This window comes from Rousettus aegyptiacus, unplaced genomic scaffold, assembly GCF_014176215.1.
Source record: "Rousettus aegyptiacus isolate mRouAeg1 unplaced genomic scaffold, mRouAeg1.p scaffold_m13_p_2, whole genome shotgun sequence".
In the NCBI taxonomy this organism is placed as follows: domain Eukaryota; kingdom Metazoa; phylum Chordata; class Mammalia; order Chiroptera; family Pteropodidae; genus Rousettus; species Rousettus aegyptiacus.
In genome coordinates this window covers 74,638,897-74,655,686 of record NW_023416295.1, presented here as the reverse complement: position 1 = coordinate 74,655,686, position 16,790 = coordinate 74,638,897, and the positions used below count along the sequence as shown (strand labels likewise).

Sequence of the window (16,790 nt, the reverse complement as noted above, 5' to 3'; positions counted from 1 at the left end):
GAGAGTGGGAAAAGAGAGGCCAAAAGTTGTTTACTTGTTCCTTCTATGGAAAATACCCAACCATTATTATCTGAAGTTAGATACAGATGAAATTTGGATCTATAGGTTAACAAAAATTATTTATTAATTATACTTTTACTTTTCCAAAAAGAATTTGGTGTGTACAATGAGATTAGTAAATTAGCTTAGGAACCTATAATGTGCCATGAAAATGAAGAGAAAATTATGATGCCAGGACAGTACTGTGACTATTGTTGAGCAAAACCTTGTTCTGAACTTCCTGGACACTGTTCGTGTCCTTCAGAATGTCAGGAATTCAGCAATGGTGCTCAGGAACGGCAATGTTTATTTGAATGAAATTCAAAAGGCAGTTTCTCTCAGAGTGTGATAGAGGGAATATTAACCAGTAACAGAACAGCCCCTGTATTAGCAGTCAGCATTCTGAAGAGAAACAGAACCAAAGAGGATCCCTGTCCATCTCTCCATCCATCCATCCATCCATCCATCCATCCATCCATCCATCCATCACTATCAAGAAATGTGTGTGTGTGTGTGTGTGTGTGTGTGTGAGAGAGAGAGAAAGAGAGAGAGAGAGAGAGAGAGAGAGAGAGAGAGAGAGAGAGAGAGAATTTTTCTTCCTTAGCCTTTTTTGTACTATTTGGCCTCCAAGAATTGACACTGGAGAGGAGGATGCTCTACTTAGTCTATTGATTCAAACGTTAGTCTCATCCAGGAACACCCTTAGACACACCCAGAATAATATTTAACCAAATATTTGGGTGCTTTGTGGCCAGTCATGTTGACACATAAAATTAAATGATATCACAATTCTCCTCTTTTTCAAACATAATCTTCTGCAGTTCTCTAATTCATGACACACATGAAAATCAGGATTCTATGCTAGTATAAATCTATATTACAGCAAGAGTTCAAGTTTATAATTTACTTGTAATGAACAGTCAATGAGGGAAAATGAGACTGCTTTGGTGAGCACAAAAATAGGCAATGAGGGGTTATTGGATGGCAGTTCCTATTTTACATCAGGCTCAAGTCCCAAATTTCTGCATTGTGATTTGATTGCATAATGCTGAGATGAATTCACAGATAAGAAGCTATAAAATGTAACTTTTTTTGCACTTACCTTGATATAACAGAATACATTTCCATTAAACTCATTTGGAAGCTAGAAAGAGGAGCAGTAGGAAATGCTTGTTCCAACGTTAAATCAGTGATGATATCAGCTCATGTTTGACTTATAAATCAGAGAAAAGCTGTAGAGAGACTCCACATTATTACTTGTTATGGTGCAGCTCTTACGGTGGCATCTACATCGAAAGAGATGAGCCTGGCTGGCCTGGCATTTCTCTCGTGGGCATGTGGACTGCAGTCATCATCCTATTTTCCTCTTATGTGATTTTGTATCCGCAGGTCTGAATTTTTAAAATGCGCAGTGTAAATCTACATACTTTCTGAATAATAATGTATTTACTACTATTTTTAGCTAATAGTTAAATATTACTGCTTACATGTGCTGGGTACCTTTATGAATGGCAATGCCTACCTGACTCTGTCTCCCCTCCCTTCTCTTCCCTTTCTTCTCTCTTCCTATTTCCCCTCTCTGCCTATCTCTGTCTCTCTCTGTCTCTCTGTCTCTCTGTCTCTCTCTCTGCTATAATGAAGTACCACGAACTGGGTGATTTAAATAATAGAGATGTATTGTCTCACAGTTCTGGCGGCTGAAAGTCTGAGACCAAGATGTCGGCAAGGTTGGCTCCTTCTGAGAGCTGTGGTGAAGATTCTGTTACAGGCCTTTCTCCTTGTAGATGGTTATCTTCTCCTCATGTCTTCATATTGTCTTCTCTCTGTATATATCTGAGTTCAAACATCCTCTTTTTATAAGGATACCAGTCATATTGGATTCGGGCCTATCCTAATTGCTGCATTTTTACCTGATAACCTCTATAAAGACCATGTCTCCAAATAAGGTCACATTCCGAGGTCCAGTGGGTGAGGACTTCAACATATGAATTTAGGGGAAACATCATTCAACCTGTAATTATAGACATGTATCGTTATATGTATGTATATATATATATTCACAAATATTTACATGTATTTGTATATATGTATATGCTTATAAATGTGTGTAGTCTATACATATATATATATATACACACACTTACATATATATATATGTACACAAACTTATTTAATCCTCAAATCAAGCCTATGAGGTGGCTACTATGATTGCCATCCTTTAAAATATGAGGGCACTGAGGCACAAAGCCCAGTGCCCACAGCCACCAAGTTTAGGAGCTGAGATTTGAACCTGAGTCCCTGGGTCCTGAGCCTGTGCCCAGGTGCACACATCAGCCACTATTCCTGGTAGCACAAGGTAATACATTGATAGACTGCAAAGGATTAAAATTAAGGATTTATTATCTTGAATTTTTAAAAGCTAGTTTACTTATATGAAAAGATGTAGAAATGATGACTGTCAGAAAATTCTGCAGCACTCAAAAATGGAATTTGGTTTAGAAAACCTCATGTGCCTGAGATGCTTATTGAAGTCGGTGAAGACTTGTCCTAAGCAGTAGCCTGTGGGGCATCTGGTCCAGGCCTCTGCTTCTCTTGCCTGGCCTGCCAGTGGCCTGTGTGCTTATGTTCAGCTGGTTGTCTTGTACGTGACCAATCCTAAATAGTCTTAAAAATAAGTAAAATCCCGTAAGTAGTTACTGCTGACCCAAAGTGTAAAGATCCCATTTGTGATGTGGTGGATGTAGTCAAGGGGTAAGAGAAGTGTGGTCCTCATCTGGTCCAGGTGTGGGACCATGGATAGAGGCTTGCTCCCATGCCTTCTTCTCTTCTCTTCCATTAAAGGGTGGCTCTTACCTCCAAAGGCCATCAGTATGGTGTGGCAAGAAAGAACAAGTCACTAGGGCTCTGATACTTTGGTCCATGATCTGCTGCCCAGTTGTCTTTCTGACTGAAGACAAACTGTATAACCTCACTGCTTTTCAGTTTCCTCATGTGCAAAGTAATATTTATTGACTAAATTGTTTTTCTGTTGACAAGTCTTTGTTGAGGGCCTTCCTTGAGGTAGGCATCACAGGGCACAGATGTCTAAAACAAGGAGTCTGGTAGTTAAGAGCATGGTGTCAGAAGTTAGCCCTCATGAGTTCAAATGACAGCAGAGGAGCTAGCCAGTTGCTACCTTGACAAGTTATCTCTTTATGCCTCAGTTTCCTCATCTGTAAAACAGGAATCAAAATATTTTTGATCTAATGTGATTATTATGATGACTTAGCAAGTCGTTGTTCATGAAGATTTAAAGCTAAGATTGGCACAAATGTGCTGTGTGTATGTTAAATAATCAGCCATCTCTTGCTTTAAAGACTTCACCATCATGAGATTGGAAGAAATATACTGATAAAGTGAGGCATAATTACTAAATCAATATCATAAAGTTTGAGGAAAGGGTGTGAGTTGAGGGGCTTGGATGAGTCAGGGACTAAGAACTTCAAAGGACAGACAGGAAAAGTCATTGGGTGTTCACTGTCTTCCAGGCATTGAACTAAGGCTTTTCTCTTATTCTTGAAACTAATCCTGGCAGGTAAATAGTGTCTTCCCCATTGAACAGTCAAATACTAAAATTTGCAGGTGACAAAGCCAGGATTCATTCAGGGCTGTGAGTCCAGGAGGAGGCCAGGGATTTCAGAAGAAGGCACCTGGACTGCTGTAGCCTGGACACCCTCTGGTGTTTTAAAAGGGTCCTGAGCTGGAAACGCACACAGCTGGCTGCCTTTCAGAGGCCTCCTTGGACCGGGTGGGGGGTCTTCATCAGGTGCTTTGCTGTGCCGCTCTGTTGAATTTTACTCATCACTGCAGCAATAATCAAGTGTCAGTATTTTACAGTTATTCTGCATTCCTGAGGCTTTAAAATAAGAACATTTTTTTAAAAAAATTAATAAATGTTTTATCTCTTTGTGTTGTTAACCACACTTGATGCTGATAGAGTTTTCCTTGAAGAGCCAGAATGATGCACTGTGTTCTTGGATTTCTGAAATCAGTTGTGTTTTTGTTAATTGGATTTTGTTCCATTTTTTTGGTTTTCCCCTAACATAGAAAATAAAATCTGGGGTTAATCCTTTCTCACTGATGGATGGCATCCAGGGGCAATACCAGCATTTTTCACTTGTCTACTTTGTTTCTTCGGAAGTCTCTGAGTGGCCATTACATAAGTCTAGGGGACCCAGGGTCAACTTCTATTTATGTGACAGATTCTTTATGTTTGTTTATTTCACCTGAAAATCTAACCCGGAGGAAATGTTTCAGGATGTTGACCTTTAAACACTAGGGATAAAATTGTGCTTCTTTTCCATGCTTGACAACAAAAACAACTACCACAATTATAACAATAGCTGCCACTCATTAAATGTTTAATACAGTCCAGGCACCCTGTTAAGGGCCTCTCAAGCATCATCTCATTGCATTCTTTCAATAGCCAGGTGGTTTTTATGTCTCTGTTTTACAGATGAGAAGACTGAGGCTTAAGTAATGTAAAGGCTGGCACAGGGTCACATGGCTAGATATTGGAGTTCCAACACAGTCCTTCTGTCTCTGCAGTCAAATTCCTCAAAGTTCTTTAAATGCAGATCTAGCAGTGAGAGGTCTTACCTTCTCTAACAGTTCACGATGCACAGTGTTGTGTGTTTGAGGTTCCTAAAGGAAAGGAGGAAGACCCATTTCAGCTTAAAAACCTTGAAAGTCTAAGATGCCTGGATTTAACATGCCAGGACTCAGTGACATGCCACACAGGGCGCAGTGACACCTGCTAAATGCCCAGCGACGCTTGACATCTTTAACATTGCACAGCAGAAGGAATCACCTGAAACCACTTTCTTAACACACTCTGCCTTCCTGCTTAATAACCTTCCCCAGGTGCATGATGCTTCCACATAGGGTGGTGATCAACAGGTCCCATTTACTTGAATTTTCTCCGTTTTAGCATCGAATGTCTCGTATCCTGGGAAACTCCTCAATCTTGGGCAAATTGAGACTACTGCTTACCAGGCCTGCAAGGGAGAGTTCAAAACCACCAGTCTGGGTTTTTCCTTTCATTATCAGTCCCATCTACTACTCTTCTACGTAGAGAACTCAGTGCCAGGCTAGCTGCCTTAGAGCTGCCTCTGACAGAGACTCTCTCCTTGACCAAACTCTAGCCGGGCTCCTCAGAGCCCTCTTTTCCACTGGCCTCAACATTGGCTTGTAAAGACTTGAACAAACACTAGCGTGGTTTCTAACAGACCAAGGCCACATTCGTTAACGTGCCTGTCTGAGAAAACTCAAGGCTGCTAAAAAAAGTTTACTATTTCTGCCAAAACCTGAAGATGGGGCCCTGTTTCCCTATCTCTGTGGGAGGGCAGGAGCTGAACTTCGATAAGCACCTGTTAGCAATCCCAGATAGGTTTCACATGGACCAGATTCCTTTCAGTTTTTGCAGTTTGTCACTTCCCTGACTCCACTGAGCCTTGAATCAATCATCCCTGTTCCCTCATCTTCTCTTTAAAATGCCCAGTCACTTCTGTACAAATCAAAGTCGACCTTCATTCATGCTGGACTCTTCCCTATTGCAAAAGCATATTATTGATTAAAATCTGTCTTTATCTCTGTAACTAGTGTTCAGCTTTATTTATCTTTAATACCTCCTGTATTCTGTGAGTGTGCTTCCAATGCCTGCCCCAATCACCTCCACCTTCTATCACCCCAACCCACCCTCACCCTCCGTGCCCACAGGATTTCCCTGTAAGGTCTGCAGTTCTAGCTCTTGGTGGTGTCTTTCTTTGACCTCCTGTGGCACATGTACTTGGGGGGTATAAGACATTTCATATTTCTCTTTATGCAGAGACCCTACTCCTACAACTTGTTTGAGGTCTGTTGAGGGCAAGAACAATGTCTCATGCTTTTTTATGCATCCCAGGCCTCAAGAAGGCTTGCACAGTGGGCAAGCAAAAGTGTGTGTTATCCATGATGGCTTGGAGTAGGCAACTTTCTAGTCCTTGGATTGCTAACCTTTCCTTAGAAAACAATAGTCCTGCTTTTGAAGAATTGTACGTCTATTGGAAGAGACATACAGATAGATAAATTTTATATATATGTATATATAATATATATATTATTACTCCTTGGGTAGGCAGCATGATGGAGTAGCAAAGAGCACAGCCTTTGGAGTCACATTGCTCTGTAATTCCCATTTTGAAAATAGTCATGGGCAAGTTTACATCATTTCTCATTTCATTAACTATAAAACAAGTATATCACATTTCTCACTGGGTGATTCTAATCAGGAGGTTTAAATATCACATCAGTACCTGCCACCTAGTAAGTCCCAGTATGTAGAATCAGTGAAAAACATATACCAACTATACAGAGCGTATCAGGGATAAGCAGTCAAACAAATGGAGAGTTAGAGAGGAATAAAGGGAAGGTGTAAAACAGAAGCTGGGGCAATTGGAGTGTCTCAAACTTTATGTCAGGGAATTCGGGAAGACTTCCTGAAAGATAGAGTAGGGAAAGGAGAAGGAAAAATATTTCTTTTTTTTTTTTTGAGCTTTTATATTGTGTATCAGATATTTTCTGTCTGCCTTTATTGAATTCTCAGAATAGTGCTGAAAGATAAGTATTAGTGCCATAATTTACAGATATTTACGCTTTTCTGTGATCTCAGCATTTATAAGAGGCAGAGCTGAGGTAGACTCAAGCCTGTCTTAGTCCAGAGCCATATTTTCCCCAATTTGCTAACCTCCCTTCCTTACCCAGTTACAAGTATGTGCATGTGCACTGTGTGGACACATTAAAAACTTCCAACATTTTTTGCAGCTCCAAATAGTTGTTCAAACTGTTCTATTAAAAACTCTGTATGAGGATGCGTTAAGACACTGGCTTCACCTAGAGAGCCCTCTAACCTGCTTTGAATATATTGGCTTGTGCGAATATAGAATATTTTTGACTGTACGGAATAGAAATCCCACCTGAAGAAATTTAAACAGTGAGAAAATTTACTACTTTTAACAGAGAACTGGAAGTAGGGCAGGTTCCAGGCACAGTACCCTAATCCTTGGGACTATGGCTCTATTTCTCTGCAAGTCTTCATGTTTCCCCTATTTATCTTGTATAGGCTCTGTCCTCAAGGGGACTGCCCTAAGAGTTTCAGGAGGGCCACCATTAACAGCCAGGACAAGTGACTTATTTATTCTGTGTGAGTTATAGAAAAATCTCTTCCTCAGTTACGCACTAAATATTCCTTCTCTTCAGTCTGATTGGGTCAGTTAGGTTGTTATTTTAACCCTGGACCGATAGCAGTCAACAAGAAGAATACTCTATACTGGTTGGCCCAAGCCAGGGTACCTAAACCAGTTGCTGGTAAGGATAGGATTACTGTGATCGGCTGATACTAATCAGAATTTATTTCTGTATTCGGGATTGTACTTAAACTACCTGGGAAGAAGACTGAAATTCTAAATATGTGACATCTAGTACCATTTGGACATGACCAGTCAGAATGGATACTAGTTATAAATAATAATAAGTCTTTCTATTGCTGATTATCCATCCTAGATACCTGTCCACAGTGTGAGTTTTCCTGAGAAGGAGGAAGGGAAAATGGATCCTAGGTAGGCTTCTAGCAGTGTCTGCTAGGTCTGATATGTGTCCATCTGAATGGTAGCTTTAATAGAGAGCTAAGGTACTCCCCGATCCCAATTCTTCTAGTTTGACAGCTCAGTCTATGACCACTGTGATTAGGCAATCTTGTTTTAACTTGCTCTCTTTAAATGAATCTTATCCAAGAGGTGAGCCTAAATGTGACCTGATCCAGCCAAGTCCCAACTACCTCCTGTGTAGTAACCTGATGGCGAGTCAATTCAAGTTGTGTCTCTGTTTAGTGCCAGAGTAAAGCATAAGTCTGCTTACAACACAGGCAAAGTGAGTAAACCTACAGTGATCTCCCACCCCAACTAAAAGTTTTAAGTCCTTAACCAATCTTTTCTCCAGTTTACTCAGTCCTTAGAATTCCCGACTAAGTGGGAGCATAGGCAGCGTAAATTAGCTACAGGTCTGATTATAAGAGATTTTGAGAGATGTAGTTAGATCACTTTTAAGTGCAGGCAGTAACTCAAATTAGATTATAGAGAGATGTCTTGTAAGGCCCCTAATATACAGATAGATAAGAATGATTTATCATGAGATTATCAATTATTTGTATTTAATTCTTTGCTTTGTAAGTGCTTATGGTGGCTTAACACCTGTGTGTTCTGCCAATTACTTTAACCTTTCCCCCAGAAATCTTGTTTGCACTATTGATTTGGACTATCAAATGCAGAGTCTGAAATAATAAGGTTTTGGCCTGTTTCTGATTTTGCAAGGAAGATTGAAATCTTATGTGTTCATCAGATCGATTTTTTATTAGATACACAAAAGTGTGTTTCTTCTTTGGGTGCTTGTTACTTGCAAAGTCAGCTGAAAAGAAGAGAGATTTTTTTTTGCCATCATTCTTGTTTTTTAAGGGAAAATGTGGAAACTCAATCACTAGAGTCTATTAAATGCAAGAGCAGTGGAGCAGTTTGCATGACCTGAATGTGAACAGTCAGACCAGTCCAGGGAAATAAGCTATCTCAGGACTGGCAATGTGAGCAAACTGAAGGAACACCAGGTCACAAGGAAACCTGGGTTCTGCTCCTTGCTTTGTACTAGCTGGCTGTGTGATCTTGGATAAGTCATTTAACTTCTCTGAGCCTTAGGCAGCTCATCTGGGGTTTCACCAGGCCAGCAGTGGCAAACATTCATGGCTAGAGGGGCAAGATAGAAAATACATGTGAATAAGGAGGTGTTGAAGGAAACAGAACCATAAAACAGAAAGCCAGCAAACCCCAACTTCAATGTGATGCTGTGGGGTGGGCAATGGGGCATAGTGGGGACTCTGGCAGAGCATAGCCCCATCCAGAGGGGACAGCCCACTATTCAGCTTTTTGCTAAATACAGTCTCCCTACGATCAGATCCTCTATTTTTTTATTAAAGAAATGCTTAAAAATCTAGATTTTTATGTGAAATCTTTTAGTTCTCGAACATTGGACAATAAACCTGTGTGGACCAACGCTCTGTGAACAAAATAAAAATTTCCCCTGGGCTGAATTCGGGCTGGAGTTGTTAATTTGCAACTTCCAGACAAGATAAACTTAGAAATCCATTCTAGGTACAGGATGCTGAGTTTGCTTTAAAATATCTCCTCAGAGTCATTTTAACTTCAAGTTAGAAGAGATCTTAGTGGGTATCTGGTTTGCTTCTCACACACCATACCTGGCAGTTGTTACCTATAGTCTTCTTAGCTGTTGCACAAGACAGTCTCTTCTGAAGGGGACTCTGAAGTTGTTTCTTGTATTAAGAAGAAACCCCTTATTCAACCACCTCTCTTATTGGTTCTGTCATCTGGAGGGAAACAGAGCATGTCTTTGATCTTTTGGAGCTGTACACCTGGATGAGCATGCTCCCATGCCCCAGCTCATGCCAGGCAACTGTTTCCTGGGCAGAGTCAGTGCTTTAGGAGGTTTTCTTAGAGCGCAGAACACTGGAGGAGATAGAGGCGTTTTCCTAAAAGAGACTCTAAATAAACTCCTTTCATCTTTACGGTGTGCTTGGAGCCTGTGCCTAGTACTGAGGCAGAGTCTTGAAGAGAATCAGAGGGGCTCAGCTACTGTTTAGCACTATTCTGTGGGGGTGAAATTCTTCGTTCTAAATATGACTCTGCATTATAGTGGAGTCTTCATGACATATTGTGGGAATAATCTTTCACATGCTCTGTGATTTGACCTATAAGGCCAGAACAGGGAAATTAACTAGGTGTAATAAATAATATAGAATCTGGTGAATATTTAGGGCCTGGTAATGATGATAAATAAGGTTTGAAATGTTCCTTGAGGAGACTGTGAGATTCTGAGAAATGAAGCCAGGAAGATTGATTAGAACCTACTGCCGTTCAGAAAATCTACTGCAAAAAATACAGGGGGTATTGCTAGGCTAATAGGAAAGATGAATACAGTCCACCTTGGCCCCTAAAAACCAAATGGGTGTAATCAACAAATTCTATTGCTCTTATGGGCAAATACATAGGAGAGCAAGAGACACCTCAAAGCACGGGCAATATTGATTTGATCAGTGACAGCAAAGAAAGAACACCTTAGGCTTTCTCTATGGTCTTTACTTCCCTGGAAGCCTTATTTATTTATTCATTTCATTGTTTATTTAGTTATTTATCTGTTCAATTTTAAGGAAAGACCCCAGTTGAAGAAATAAAGGTTATCTTTATAAGAGTTTGTGCCACCAAAATTTGTTTTTCTCAGGGGTCACATACTTATTTCTCAGCTCTTAGTGTGAAGATACATATTCTGCATTTTGTACAGCTGAACTGGGGAGAAAGTAGCCCTGTGCTGCAGCATTGAGGAAAAAGAAAAGCCAAATTGGTGACTGTTCATGAATGGAAGAGGAAGCATGAAGAAGGAGGACATGTCGGGGAAGAGCAGTAGTTAATAATCAGTAGAGCAGGGATTATTTGTGATGTCTGACCTTGGGAAAATTTCTTAACTCCTATGAAACTCAGTTTCTACCTGGGAAAATGAGGGAGAACAAAATTGTATCTGGTGGGATAAAGGAGAAAATGTGTGTCAGTACCTAGCCCTTGTGGCACTTGGTGGTCCCCGTCTCCCCACCTGGTCGCCTTCTGTCTTCACATAGTCCACGTTCAGTGCTTTACCTGTAATGAGCATGTAATATTGGTTGGTTTGTGTACAGAGGCAAGAGTCAGACAGCATTGGACTGAGGGTAAATTAGGAGAGCGCAGTGAGCATCACGCTGTGGGAAGGGGTCTGACGTGAGGCAGGATCTTGACGGTTTTCTCATGCATGTGCACACACGGGTACAGTGTGCCAGGTAGACCTTGGTTACTTCCTGTTCCAGTACCTTCTTTTCCTTCTGGCTCCACCACCCAGAGTGAAGAGAGGTGATGGTGGTGAACTAGATTCCAAATTAAAGTCTAGAGATTTAAGAAATTTTTTCTTCTCCTTTTTTAATATGAATAGAGATATAACTTCTGTGTAAAGAAATTATTTGATTAAACAAGACATCAGTGTACTCAGTGGTTAGACATGCCAAAAGTACAAGGCAAGCTGGTAATGGTTCTTCTAATTTACTGGAGCATAAATAAATAACGTGAGAAGCTCATCAGATTTGTCTGCAGATAGATTTGAAAGAATTTGATCTCTAAAACTAGGGAAGGGGGAAAAATGTTGCCACGAAGTTGGTTTTACTGCTAGAGAAATTTGGAGTTGCAAAAAACCATGTTAAAATCACATCACAAATCTGTTTTCAGCCAGAAAAGGAATTGAAACTTAAAGAGAAACTTCCATCTCAGACTTTGTTCTATTAATCACTTTCTATACTGTGAGATCTGTTTAAAGAGTGTCTCATTAGGGCTGTTGTGCAGGAACGAGGCCCTTCTTCAATGGGCCATCCTGTGACTTTATTGTTTGATAGGAAGTGGATTATTATAAGAAGAATTCTCATAAATGAACAGTAGTGTGTCACCATAAGGGTTTCTAAAATGTACATGCTATCTTCAATTGGCAGGGTATTTTATGACAGGTAAATATACAGTTATGATGCCCCACTGTCCCTGAAAGTGGATGGAGGAGACAACCGACTTTAGGGTGTAACTTATCATAGCACTACTTCTTTGAGGTATAGAAGAATGAAACTATGATCCCCCATTTACACCAGATAAGTTTAGCACTGTCCTGATGGGAGACCATCACAATCTCCTTCCCTACCTCTCACCCTTTCTCTTTCCCTACTTTTTTTCCTCTCTCCATTCTTTTACTTTTTCCTTCCTTCCTTTCTTCCCCTTTCCTTCCCTCATATGTGTATCAAAGTTCTAGGCTCTAGAGATATATCAGTGAACACCATGGAAAAACCTGCCCTTGTGTTATGGTGCTTGCATTCAACAAATCTCTCTCTCCCTCTCTCCCTCCCTCCCTCCCACACCCCACTCCCTCTTTCTGTAGGAGACAGACACAAAACAAATGTATTTTTGTTTATGTACACATAATTATACATGTCACTCTTCTTGCCGTTTAAAAGCTGATCCCATGATCTATTAAATATTGGAAGACTAAGTAGAAGCATTTAAGTCCCCAAAGATTTTTTTTTGATGCTCCCCATTACTTCAAAGAGTGGAGAAAGGGAACAAACTACAAAATAGCTGCTCTTTGATTTTCATATGTATGGTCCTGGGTCACATCTGAATAGGAGAGTCAGATGGCATCCTGGTGGGCAAGAGGCAGCTGTTACTCAAACTCTAAAGTACTGAAGAACTGAAGAACTCTCTAGGAAACAGGCATATCTTTGATGTCAAGAAGACTTCAGGTTTGTTTTAAGGCAAGTTAGTACCGAAGGCCCCTTGAAACTTAACCTCACCTTGATTTGGGTCCATGGTTCTCAAGGTGTGGTCCAGAATAGGGCCCACTGTTTTGCATCTGGGTCATTTAGTACAGCGGTCCCCAACTTTTTTGACACCAGGGACAGGTGCCCCTATGAGAATCTAAGGCCTGATGACCTGAGGTGGAGCTGAGGTGGTGATGCTAGTACTAGGGAATGGCTGCAAATATAGATGAAGCTTCGCTGGCTCACTTGCTACTCACCTTCTGCTGTGCGGCCTGGTTCCTAACAGGCCACTGACTTGTACTAGTCCACAGCCTGGGGATTGCAGATCCCTGATTTAGTGTGTTGGTTATCTGTCGCTGAGTAAATAGGAGTCACCTGGTATCTTAATCAGCTCAGGCTACTATAACCAAAACCTTAGACTGGGTGACTTAAAACAACAAACATTGTTTTCTCATAGTTCTGGAGGCTGGAAGTTCAAGATCAGACTGCCAGCTTGGCTCATTCAGATGAGGACTGTTTTCAAGGTTTCAGACTGACAATTTCTCATTTTATTTTCACATGGCTGGAAAAAAGTGAGCTATGTCTCTGGCCTCTTCTTATAGGGCATTCATCCTATTCATGAGGGTTCTGTTCTCATGACCTAATCACTTTTCAAGGGCTCCACCTCCAAATACCACCACATCGGAGATTAGATATCAACTTATGAATTTGTGGGGGGCAGGGGAGGACACAAACATTCAGTTTGCAATACCTGGTGTATTTGTTTTTTATTGCTGTGTGACAAATTTCCACAAATTAAGCAGCTTAAAACAACCCATGTTCATTATCTCACAGCTAGATTCTCTGCTTCATTTCTTACAAGGCTGTGATCAAGATGGTGACTGCCTGGGCTGTGGAAGAACCTTCCTCCAAGTTCGCTCAGGTTGTCCACAGGGTTCATGTTCTTGCATTTGTCAGGCTGAGGGTCATGACTTCTTGCTGACAGAGGCTGGAAGCTGCCTCAGCAGCTAAAGGCTACCGGGAGTTCTTTGCCACATGAGCTCTCCCAGCATGGCCACTCAGTTTATCAAGCCAGCAAGCATAGTCTCTAGCAGGGTAGAGTCTTATGCAATGTACCCTAATCATAGGAGCTTCATCTTTCAGTACTATTTTATGATTTGTTTTTGACTGTCTCATAACTTTTTAAGGTAAAAGGGCCAAAAAAAGAGAGTAAGAAAAGGAAATGCAGCAGTGGTTTACCATTGCCTTCTGCTGCTCAGTGCATGGGCCCACACCACATGTGCTCAGCAGGGCACTAAAAGGATCATAGTACCCTTATATTACATCAAAATATAATGTAAATAGCATTCCTGATGGATTTAAAGTCCATATAAAAACAGATTTGCACTGTTAAACTTAATTGACTGAGAGCTAGAAGAACTGCTCACTGACACTAGAAATATTAGGGAAATAGACAAAAAGAGAATGTCTCAAGTGAAATGGAAGGGAGAATCAAGGTGGACAGCAGAAGAAACACTAAAAATTGTTAAAGACAGGTGAGAGCAAAAGTTAAAGGTGACACAGCACGATTAGAATCCTGTATGCAATTTTCAGTGACTATCTCATAGAGGTAAAGAGAACTATTATAATAGTCAATGTAAGGAGATAGAAGAGAACAACAAAGAAGGAAAATCAATCGAGCTGTAACAGAAGGTTCAAGAAATAATAGGGAAATTCATACCTAGACTAGGTATACTGAACATCCAATAAGGAACACGTAATCTGACCAAGAGAAAATAAAGGGAAGGTGGAAACAGTGTACTGAAAACCTATACTGAGACAAAAGGATGACAGATCTTTTGAAGAAGATTCCTATGTGAATCTGTAATTCTAGAAAGTGAAGTGAAAGCTGCCCTGAATATATTGGGAAGAAATGCATCACCAGGGGTAGATGGGACACTGATAGAATTATTTCAAGCTACAGAGACTGAATCTGTCAAAATTCTAACAAGAATATGTTAACAAATATGGAAAACCAAACGATGGCCTACATACTAGAAACATCCAATATATATCCCAATCTTCAAGAAATGAGATGCCAAAGAGGGCAGTAACTATAGGACCGTTGCTCTAGTTTCTCACACAGTAAAGTGATGCTCAAGGTTATCTAATAAAGTCTTCAACCTTATATGGAGCAAGAAATGTCAGATGTTCAAGCTGGATCCAGAAAAGGAAGAGGCACTTGAGATCTAATTGTGAGCATTTGCTGGATACTGGAGTGCGCCAAAAAATTTCAAGAGGTTAGTTTATGTTTTATAAAGCCTTTGGCTGTGTGGATCATGAAAAGCTATGGGGTGATCTGAAAGACATGGTCATACCTCAGCACTTAATGGTTTTGATGTATAACCTGTATTGTGGGTAGGAAGACATCATCAGGACAGAATATGGAGAGACAGAATGGTTTCCTATAGGCAAAAGTGTCAGGCAAGGGTGCATTTAATCTCCATCTTTGTCTGATCTTTATGCAGAACAGAATGTACGAAAAACTGGGCTGGACTCAGAGGAAGAAGGAGTGAAAATTGGTGGAAGAAATATCAATAACTTAAGATATGCTGATGACACCCTCTTACTGGCAGGAAGTAGCATTGATTTGAAATAACTTCTGATGAAAGCGAAAGAAGAAATTACCAAAGCAGACTGTATTTGAACATCAAGAAGACAAAAAACATGACTGCAGGAGAAATATACAACTTTAACATAGACAATGAATACATTGAATTTTTTAAAGATTTTGCTTACTTTGGGTCAGTCATTAATTCTAATGAAAATTGCAGCCAAGAAATCAAGAGAAGGGCAGCAATGGAAGAATTAGGGTAGATTATCAGGAACAGAGATATTTCATTAGAGACATGGCTAAGATCATCTGCACTCTAGTATTCCCAATTTCTATATACGGATGTGAAAGTTGGACAGTGGAGAGGGCCGACAGGTAAAAAATTGATTCATTTGAAATAGGGTGTTGGAGGAGAGCTCTGTGGATACCCTGGACAGCCATAAAGGCGAACAGGTGGATCCTGGAGCAAATTAAGTCTGAAACATGGTTGGAGGCAAAAATGACAAAACTGAAGCTGTCCTACTTCAGGCACATCATGAGAAGGCAGGGTTTTTTTGGAAAAGACAGTAATACTGGGAAAAATAGAAGGCAGCAGGAAAAGAGGAAGACTGAATATGAGATAGATTTACTCTATAAAAGAAGCCATGGGCATGAATCTACAGGAACTGAGTAGGGCTCTGGGGGACAGGACACTGTGGACATCACTCTTTCATAATGTAACCAGAAGTCGGAGCCAATGCAATGCACATTGTAGCTCACACAATCATAGGAATGAGATGCCATTACCTTTGCCATATTTCATTGGTTGAGAAGCAAGTCACAGGCCCTAATCATACTCAAGAGGAAGAGATTACACAAGTGTGAACCAGGAAGGTAGAGGAGCCATAGGGCCACATCTGGTTTGCCTGTTATAAATGCAGGTTGCTGGGCTCACCATGGACTGACTGAATCAGAATTTCTAGGGAAGACTCAGGAATCTGCATTGTAGTAACTCCTCAGATAAACAGCACATTAGGGTTAGAGAAGCCAAGGAATCAGAGGGATGTGGAATAGCTAGAAGCCCCCCTGAACAACGGGGACACCTGCCATCTTCTTGCCAGTGTTTCTGAGGCTCCTCCAAGCCTGTCCTAGCGCTGACTGGAGGACATATGGTCACAGACCCTTGAAGCACAGGGACTAGGCAGCCAGCTCAGTATCTAAGGGGTGGAAATATGTTACCTTCTCAGCTCTTTTATACACAGTGATCTTAATGCATAGTCACCATTTTAAAATGGGGCTTGTCCCAGAATGTGGTCTCTGAATTCCATGCCCCCCAACACTTAAAAAGCTGTACATCAGTGTTATGGCAGCTTCAAACTATAAACAACCAAAATGTCCTTCAATGAGTAAAAGGTTAAACATCCATACCATAGAATTAGATCAGCAAAACAAACAAACGAAAAAAACTACTGATACAGCAGCTTCCATGAATAGCCGGGGCATTATGTTGAGGAAAAAAAGCCAATCCTAAGAAGCTACATACTGTTTGATTCAATTTATATAAAAGTATGAATGACAAAAGTTAGAACTAGAAGACAGATTTAGTGGTTGCCAGGTGTTAAGGGTGGTGACAAGGAGGTGGATGAGGTCCTAAAAGGGCAACACAGGGTCCTTTGGTATTGGAACAATTCATTTTCTTTACTATGGTGTTGCATGCCTGAAAATACA

General features: G+C 40.6%; 1 protein-coding gene across 4 annotated transcripts in view; it reads left to right on the top strand.

Moving 5' to 3' along the window:
* The window catches only part of THSD7B (thrombospondin type 1 domain containing 7B), a 1,079,084-nt gene that overhangs the window by 118,690 nt on the left and 943,604 nt on the right, over positions 1-16,790 (top strand). The gene's annotated exons all lie outside the window — the stretch shown is intronic.